Source organism: Amborella trichopoda, chromosome 2, assembly GCF_054954075.1.
Source record: "Amborella trichopoda isolate Santa Cruz 75 chromosome 2, AtrichopodaSantaCruz75HAP2 v2.0, whole genome shotgun sequence".
Lineage (NCBI taxonomy): Eukaryota > Viridiplantae > Streptophyta > Magnoliopsida > Amborellales > Amborellaceae > Amborella > Amborella trichopoda.
In genome coordinates, this window is record NC_142337.1 from 54,788,163 (window position 1) to 54,796,503 (window position 8,341).

General features: G+C 34.3%; 1 long non-coding RNA gene across 1 annotated transcript; it reads right to left on the reverse strand.

Annotated features, from left to right (window-relative positions):
- Positions 1–250: 250 nt before the first annotated feature.
- Positions 251–6,740, reverse strand: LOC148783361 (uncharacterized). The gene is made up of 2 exons (XR_016049661.1): positions 6,221–6,740; positions 251–627 (listed from the first exon to the last, which is right to left on the reverse strand). It is a non-coding gene; the product is annotated as an uncharacterized LOC148783361 (long non-coding RNA).
- Positions 6,741–8,341: the final 1,601 nt, after the last annotated feature.

An 8,341-nucleotide genomic window follows, 5' to 3' on the forward strand; every position in this document is an offset into this window, starting at 1 on the left:
CCGGGCGGATTCTTCTCTCTCAAGCCAAGGGGCACATGTCTCCGCAAGTGGCGGCAAATTTCAGATGCCTTCACAAATTATACTTTCGGCATAAACTGATTTTTACACAAACAATTAAATATTGAATTCTTTCTCGACTTCCTTGAATTTTAAATTATTATATAATTCCTAACGCTCGAACCAAACCCCAAAAGCAGTCAACTTTTGTTGGACATGTAATTATGTATAATGTATGTTCTCGAAAGATAAATCCAACAAAAAAGAAAAATCTTTAATAAATCACAACCCCGCCATACAAATTATCCATTGCTACAACATGCCTCTTAGATACTGCTAGAAAGACATCCTCTGCTTCAACTTCTTTTATCAATTTCAGCATGATATGTTGACTCTACGATTATCAGTACAAACCTAATCGTTAAGGCGAAACCCTTAATTTATCTCTAAAAGCCCTAATCTGTCAGCGAGAGAATAAAGGCTTTTAACCTGAAAAAAATAAAACAACTCAAGTGTAAAATAATTTTTGTAATTATCTTGATGCCAAATATAAGTCCTATTTTGTAGTAAATTAAATCCTATTAGATATAGAAGATCTAATCAAAGTAGGAATGAGCAACGATGGGTCACCTGCACAGTTGAGATAGAAAATCAAATGATTATCTTGAGTTAAATATGAGTCCTATTTTATAGCAAATTAAATCTTATTAGATAAAGTAAACAACATAATCACCCTTACAATTCAAACACTAAACCAAAACCCATAAAAAAAATGGGATAGAGTTGATTTAAAATTGATCAATACAAAAGAAGTGCACGTATACTTATCTTTTAATTAATTAACATTGTGAATCAAGATAACACTGTGAACCAAGATAAGAAAGCAACATGTGATATTTTGAAGCACGATTAATACACAATATTTGGGCATAGATCGTAACAACTAAATCACATAAACTCCATCGTTAAAAAATTCAGAGTAAAATGGGGAAGATGGAACCTAGTCGCTTTGATACCATTGTTAGTAAATTTTGATGAAACGTGTATAAGATCAAACCCTAGATCAGAGAAGGGGTGCCATGAGGCTGGTGATCACATAGCTCGGATTTTTATCCCTTTGCCTTTTAGAGAGATGTAAGCCTTTTCTTTATTATACACATCATCTCTCAGGCTTCCCATTTTATAGGGAGAAGAAAGGGTAACCATTATATTGCTCCAACGGGTTTCTGAGAAATGAAAAAGTTCCCTAAACTTTAAAGGGTTTCTGAAGGGTTACATTCATATGGATATGACTGTTGGACGAAGCGTTACGTTCATATGGACATGACTATTGGATATATGGAATTCCTACAAATATAGGCTAAGACATGTAAGGCCTCATAGCCATATATGTCAACATGGATACCTCAACATATCGGTCACCCTCCATTGTCATTGTTAACATGTGAAAAAAGAAAAAAAAAAAAAGGAGGGAAAATTTCATATAGAACTCTAATTCTTCGTATCATTTCATGGATGACCCTCCTTCCATTTTTCTTTCAAGCGGCATAAAAAAACCTCTAAAGATTTCACCATACCCTTTTATCTTTTATCTCCCTCTTTTATTGACTTTTGATCATAAAAATTGGCTCTGACAAATATTTTTATACCATTTTAACTCAAAAACATTTTTAATGGGTGGAAAAAAAAAATAAGAGGGTTAAAAAAGTTTTTGCGATGAAATGATATAAAAAGATTTATTGGGGCTAGTTTTTATGGTCAAAAGTCAATAAATGAGGGAGATAAGAGATGAAGGGGTACCGTGAAATCTTTAGGGATTTACTTATACCGCTTGAAAAAAAACGGAAATAGGTTCTATACGAAATAATATGAGGAATTAGAGTTCTATAAGAAATTTTTCCAAAAAATAAAGGCTACAATGCTGAATAAGACAATTTGGATATTTATAAAGATAACTTTTGACGAGGGACTTGAATGGAACGAGAATTAGAAAACAAAAACCTTAGTATTAGTTGGGACGTTTCGACGACTTTAAAATTTTTGTAAAAGATTTTAACCCTTGACGTTATATTTCCTATTGTGTTTTCCAGACATAGTGTCGAGAATTTGAATCATCTCACCTACTAAGGAAAACGAGGAAATATACATGAGAGCATATTTTAGTAGTTGTGCTTTTTAATGAGCATCCAACTATCGATATAAGGCTGAGGCCCTAAATAATCAAAGTAAGGCGTGCTTTCAAATAGTGACAAAATATATAATTTTAGTATAATAAATCTTTATGAGGGCTTGCAAATTTTTCATCTCTAATTATAAAATTTAAATATGAAAAGGTAGTATAGATCGAGCAGGTCTTTGAACATTTAAAAATCTTGAAAATTGATGGTTTACAAGATGCACTATTTTCAATACTTGAACTCTATTTTTCTTATGTACATATATCTTGAGATCGAGATGATCAATTTGAGGGTTTTTCAACATCAAAACAAACCTCTTCTAGTGAACTTTTTAGGTGCTCCTTAATTTGATAGTTTAGGGCCTTACCTTTATATAATTTTTTTCCTTAAAAACTAAAATCCAAAATTGTCGAATTACTTTTGGATTGTAACTGCTTGCTAGGGAGCATTTTTATGGATGTGGCTGCATAAGGCATCACATGCTAAGTGGTATACAAGAGAAAAAAGACGCACCTAGCAAGCACATAATGCTTTATGCAGCCATTACGCGCTCATAATTGTTACCTCCATGTACAAAAGATAGAAGGTGTGGTTTCTATAAGGTTGTCACCTTAAACAACCCAATGACTCCAAATTTTATCATAACATGTAATTTTGGTAAAAAAATTCTTAGGATCATCTCAAAATCTATTTTCATATGTAATTATAAAAATTTAAACTCAAAAAATGGTTAAAATCAAGTAGATTAGCAAACATATGAAAATCTTGAAAATTGACGGTCTAGATAAATAAAGTATTGCAAGATGCACTATTTCTGGGACTCAAAAAAAATAAAATAAAATAAAAATAATATATATACTCATTTCGGTTGACAGAGGACTCCACGAAAAAAAAAAAATGACACGAGCATCGGGAGCTAGAGCCTATGATCGGACGGCTAATAAAAGTCATGGTTAAAAGCAAGTGCGAATGGGCACCAAATTGGGCATGTAATCTAATGTACTCGAAAGACATCCCCCAAAAATCAGGCTGTTATGATATCATATGGTCAAGATATAGAAGCAATGATATTGATAGCAAAATGGGTAGCATGGAAAAGTGGACAATTACAAAGGAGCACATGCCAATAGATACCTGATGGACAATGATAATCATTGAAAATCCTAAACTTCAAAATTTTGGGATCGATCCGACCTATTTACTGAAATTTGGAGGGTACATCATACTATTCAAAATGCAAAAATCGGGTTACTATTCATTAACGATTTTATAGGGGCGGAGAAATGAGCTCGGCTTTGGATATGTTGTTCCTTGTTGCGAGAGCCTTAAGACAAGGTATACATCTTGTAGATTTCTACATTGGATCATCGTCAAAACTAGAGAGAAGTTGGGTTGTTTGTGATTTATTCCAGTTTATAGGCAAATGACTTATGGTCACTTTTCCTGCCATTTCTCTTTATTGAGAGGGAATTTTTACAATGGAACTTAATTCTATGGATTTTAGACTCAATTATCTTTCCAACCATATAAGATATGCCATGATCCCCTTGAATTTTAATTGTGATTTTGATGCCCAATTACTGTCAAGTTTTATGATGGGGACTAAAATCATGTTTTTGTTGCTTTAATTGTGATTTTGAGGCCCAGTCACTATTAAGTTTTATGATGGGGCTAAAATCATGTTTTTTACCGAATAAAACACCCATAAATCCTTCAATATTTAGAGTTTTTGGGTGAAACTTGAGGAAAAATACTTATAGAGTCATTATCTATGATTATGCAGAACCAGAATAAGCAAACTCTAATAAAAGAGCAAGAAATGTGTGTGGAGACATGGCTTTGCAGATGGGGCTAAAATCATGTTTTTTACCGAATAAAAAACCCATATAACTCCTTCAAATCTTAGACTATTTTGATGAAATTTGTTAAAAGATGTTCCTTGGGTGGTGCTCTAACATTTTTTGATAGAAAATGGCCGCAAAACGGAGAGAAAATGGATAAATAAGTGGTGGGATGACATGTATATGCAATCCCAAAACATCAAAAAGGTAAAAGTTGATATTTTGGTCAATATGACCCCAATTAAATTGCCTTTTTGGAAACTAATGGGAAATAAAGTTGATTTTCCACCTATGTATTATATAGATAGTTGATTTTATGCCCACGTCACAAACCTGCATTATATAAAGCCCAATCCTAAGTCATTTTTTAAGGGGTTGAAGATCATTTACGCATGGAGAGAAAAACCCTAACCACAAAGTTAGATCTCCCAATCAAACCCTAAACCTAGGTGAATCAAGTTAGGAAACACCAAAATAATTCCTTGAGCCCCATCGCAGAAAGACACTCTCTAGGGTTCGTTGTAGTGGGAAAGGCAATGACACACTCCTCTTATAAATGCCTAGTGGTTTTACTTTGCCTGGAAGGATTCGAACTTAAATTCTTATAAATGCCCATATCTAACACCTGCAATTTAATGAAGATTTTGCTTGTTCTTTTTATGTGGATTTTATTACTTTATCCATAATATGTTAGGGTCACATAACTTGCACAAACAAAAGGGGCGATAATAAGAGGTGATCCTAGGTAAATTTTCAGGTTAGTATTTTTGCTGATTTTTGTGTTCTTTGAGTCGTGTTTAAGTACCACTGGATCTAGAGACCTTTATGGATCTCCTGATTCTCCTCTCTGATGATTTGATTTTGAAAATGACCATCTCAGTACCCGCAAAACTAACCTCCCCAATACCTTGCCTCATCAGAATTGGCCCTTCAGCTTAGCATGGTCAGTTTGGGTGCTGTAGGATGAACTAGTGAATTAGGTAATAAGTCTTTCTATGGGATTCATCTTGTTTTCTTGTGGTTTCAAATTCGTCCCGAGCTACAAGGAAGGTGAAAATTTAAAAAAAATATGAAAAGTATATTTAAAGGATGATTAAATAAAGGGTGCAGTTTGTAAAGAGCCTAGTTAGAGCCTACCTTCAAATATTGTCGAGAAATGAGGTTTCAATATTGGAAATCTTTCTGATAGCCTTAAAATATATATTCATATTTATTTTTAAAGTTTAAATCTTCAAAAATAGTGTATATCGACATATCAATAAAAACTTGAAAATCTTGAAAATTGATGGTCCAAAAATACGTTACAAAATACACTATTTCCATAAATGCAATCCATTTTTTTCTCATGTCCATACATCTTGACGTTGAGATGATCAATTTGAAGATATTTGGGCATCAAAACAGTCTCTTCTACTGAAATTTTTTAGGTAGGCTCAAATTTGATTGTTTAGAGCCTCGACTCTATATAAAATTTTCCGTTAAATCAAACATATCCAAATGAAGTTGAAAATTAGTGGAAAAAAAAAAATCGATATATGCCTAGGGGTATTTATGAAATTTCTTAAAAAAGATGGGAAAAATGTAAAAATAAGTATTCATGGACAAAAACATTTTCCAATCTTTATCAAAATGATAAAAAAAACAAATCTCTTAATTTTTTAGGATTTTATATTTAGTTTTTTAATACTTTTTTAATCTACTGGAACTTGCCCAGTTAGGCAAGTCGAACCAGCTGGTTTATTGGTTACTCGGGACCAGCCAAGTTTAATTTTTCGAGTGTTGGGCATCCGCTCTATATTTCTTGAATCTTGGTTATCCACCCTCAAATTGGCCTAATTTCTAGAGCATAGCGTTGTGGTACTTTGGATTAAAGATAAAATGATCAGATTTGACCAAAGTTTAACCATCTGTCTTAAGTAGGCAGCTAGGAATTTCTTCATTTTTATCTAGGAGCTTCCATTCATCATTTTCAAGGGAACTATAGATTTAGGTTCGATCTGAGATTGATTTCACTGACTGTATCCAGTTCTAAAATTTTTTGCCAAATCCCGTTAGTTACCATGCAAGGAGTTTATACGGCTAATCATTCGGGTGGATTGCACTGGGTGAGCTATGACTTCGAATTATTTCTTCATTTCTTTTATTTAGGGAAGAAAAATAATAACAAATAAATAAATAAAAAATAAAAAAAAGGGAAAGCAATACCTGAGAGGTGGGGCCCTCAGGCCCGGCACTTGGAGTTCAGGCGGATGAAAGATGCGAGTCTTTGTTCCTTCACCTTTGAGTTTTTGCTTATCCAAAATTATTTTGAATTCAGAAGAAAGTGCTGCTTAGAAATTTGCTTCTAAGGCTTTAGTTGATCTAGGAGGATGTCCTTCTCCAAGAGTTTGTTGTATTTGTGGAAGGTCTAGGGTTATTGATCACCTAGGCTTTTAGGGCTTATGAGCTGCAGGGCTCAAGAGGGAGAAGGATTAGGGTTAGGCTTTTCATCCTCAAAAAGGTCCTCCCGAAAGGACTGGAATGAGTCCTTTTACAGAACAAGACTAGCCAAAATCAAAAGGCACTCCTTTTAGTGGCACAAAGTTCATCATTGGGTAGCATCGCGGTGCACGCTGTTGAGCCCCGGTCCCTTCCAATTAGTACTTGAGACTCTGTAGAGTTTGATGGTGGTACTCTGATTGAAATCAGATGCTTTGTTGAGGCTGTGACATGTTATTTTCTTCCTTTCTAGCTTAGGTCCAACCTATTTTTAGGTTGTAGTTTTCTAAAATGGGATATTTAGGTTATTTACAATATCTACATAATATTAAGGAAATACTATGAGGCTGGACAATGGTTAGGGTGTGGACTACAGTTCAGGGTGTCCTATGGTTCATTACATTAGTGTGTTTCAAGTTTCAGGGACTCGCAAATAACTTTGAAATATATTTTTAAAACTCTTCAAAACTCTTTAGGATGAGGTGGGCTTATGCTTTATCCAACTCTAATACCTCTGGCATAGATATGGAGGTCTAGCACAAGATGGTCTTAATACTCCATCATATTATTTAGGTATGGGGCGTTGACGTATAGATATATATGGATATGTATCATATTGATTTTTGTATCAGTATGACAAAAAAATCATACTGATTTTTTGTATCAGTATGATACATATTCGTATCCATACGTTAACATAGGGGTCCTTGTTGAGAGTTGAGACTATGAAATAAGAGTCCTAAGATGCTTCACATCCTTCAAGAGTTGGATGCGTTGTCTTTGCTTGCCCTTTTTGTATGTGCTGTATATGTATCTATATATAAAAGAATGGATGAAGCAAGAAATTCACATGATAAAAAGCAACAAAATATACAAGTCTAATGTACCGGCATTTTAGACCGCCCGGCATGTATGATACCTGGAGAAGCCTCCTACACGATTCCGGCTGCGGATTGAAGTCAAGAGGGTGATTTGGCATAAGATATTGCTAAAAAGATGGGAATATGAGCCTCTCTTACTGTCTTTCGAGGAATATAAGCCTTGAAGGGGAGCATGACCTTGCCTCTCTTACCACAGTAAGCCTTAGAATGCGGGTTGCTTTCTCTCCACAGGGGTGTTTTTGGGGACTACATTGGGTTTTTTTAATTAAGCTCACCTAGTGTTAGTTTGAGGTTAAGGAAATTGACCTTGGATTATTGTAGGGGTTAGGGTTTCTCTTTCTAGAACACTCAAACTCCAAACTTCTTATCTTAACCTGGAAATGGTTAAGGCCTTATATAAAGGAGGTTTAGAACATGGATGGACAATCGAAATTTGCTTAGAACATGGATGGACAATCAAAATTTTCTTAATGAAACATGGGTAGAAAATTAACTTTTGTCTTGTAACTTTTCAAAATCCAGTTTCTTTATAACTTATCCACAAACTAGCGGTCGTATTGTCTCCCCTTGTGTTAAACATAATTGGATTATAGCCATAGCCTTAAGGTTCATTTATTCTTAATCTTCGTCCTCGTAGACTCATGCTTGTTGACTTTCGCAAGCATTGTCCTTGTTGAACTAGAAGGTCATGGCCATAATCTTCCACAAATCAAAATAATTTCGATTATCAAATTCCCTTATTCTCTTCGAAAATTGGGGCAAAATGATTCGCAAAAACTCATTGGGAAATTAACCAACCGCTGAAAGCTACGCACCAAAACACTGAACATATGGTTCTGCAAGCTGCAGAAACATTCAAAATACCATGTGCAGATATAAAAAGGAAATGCTACAAGGAAATGCTACAATAAACCATAATACACGATATGATTACATCCATTTCATTTCAATAGAAAACCTGGTGAAA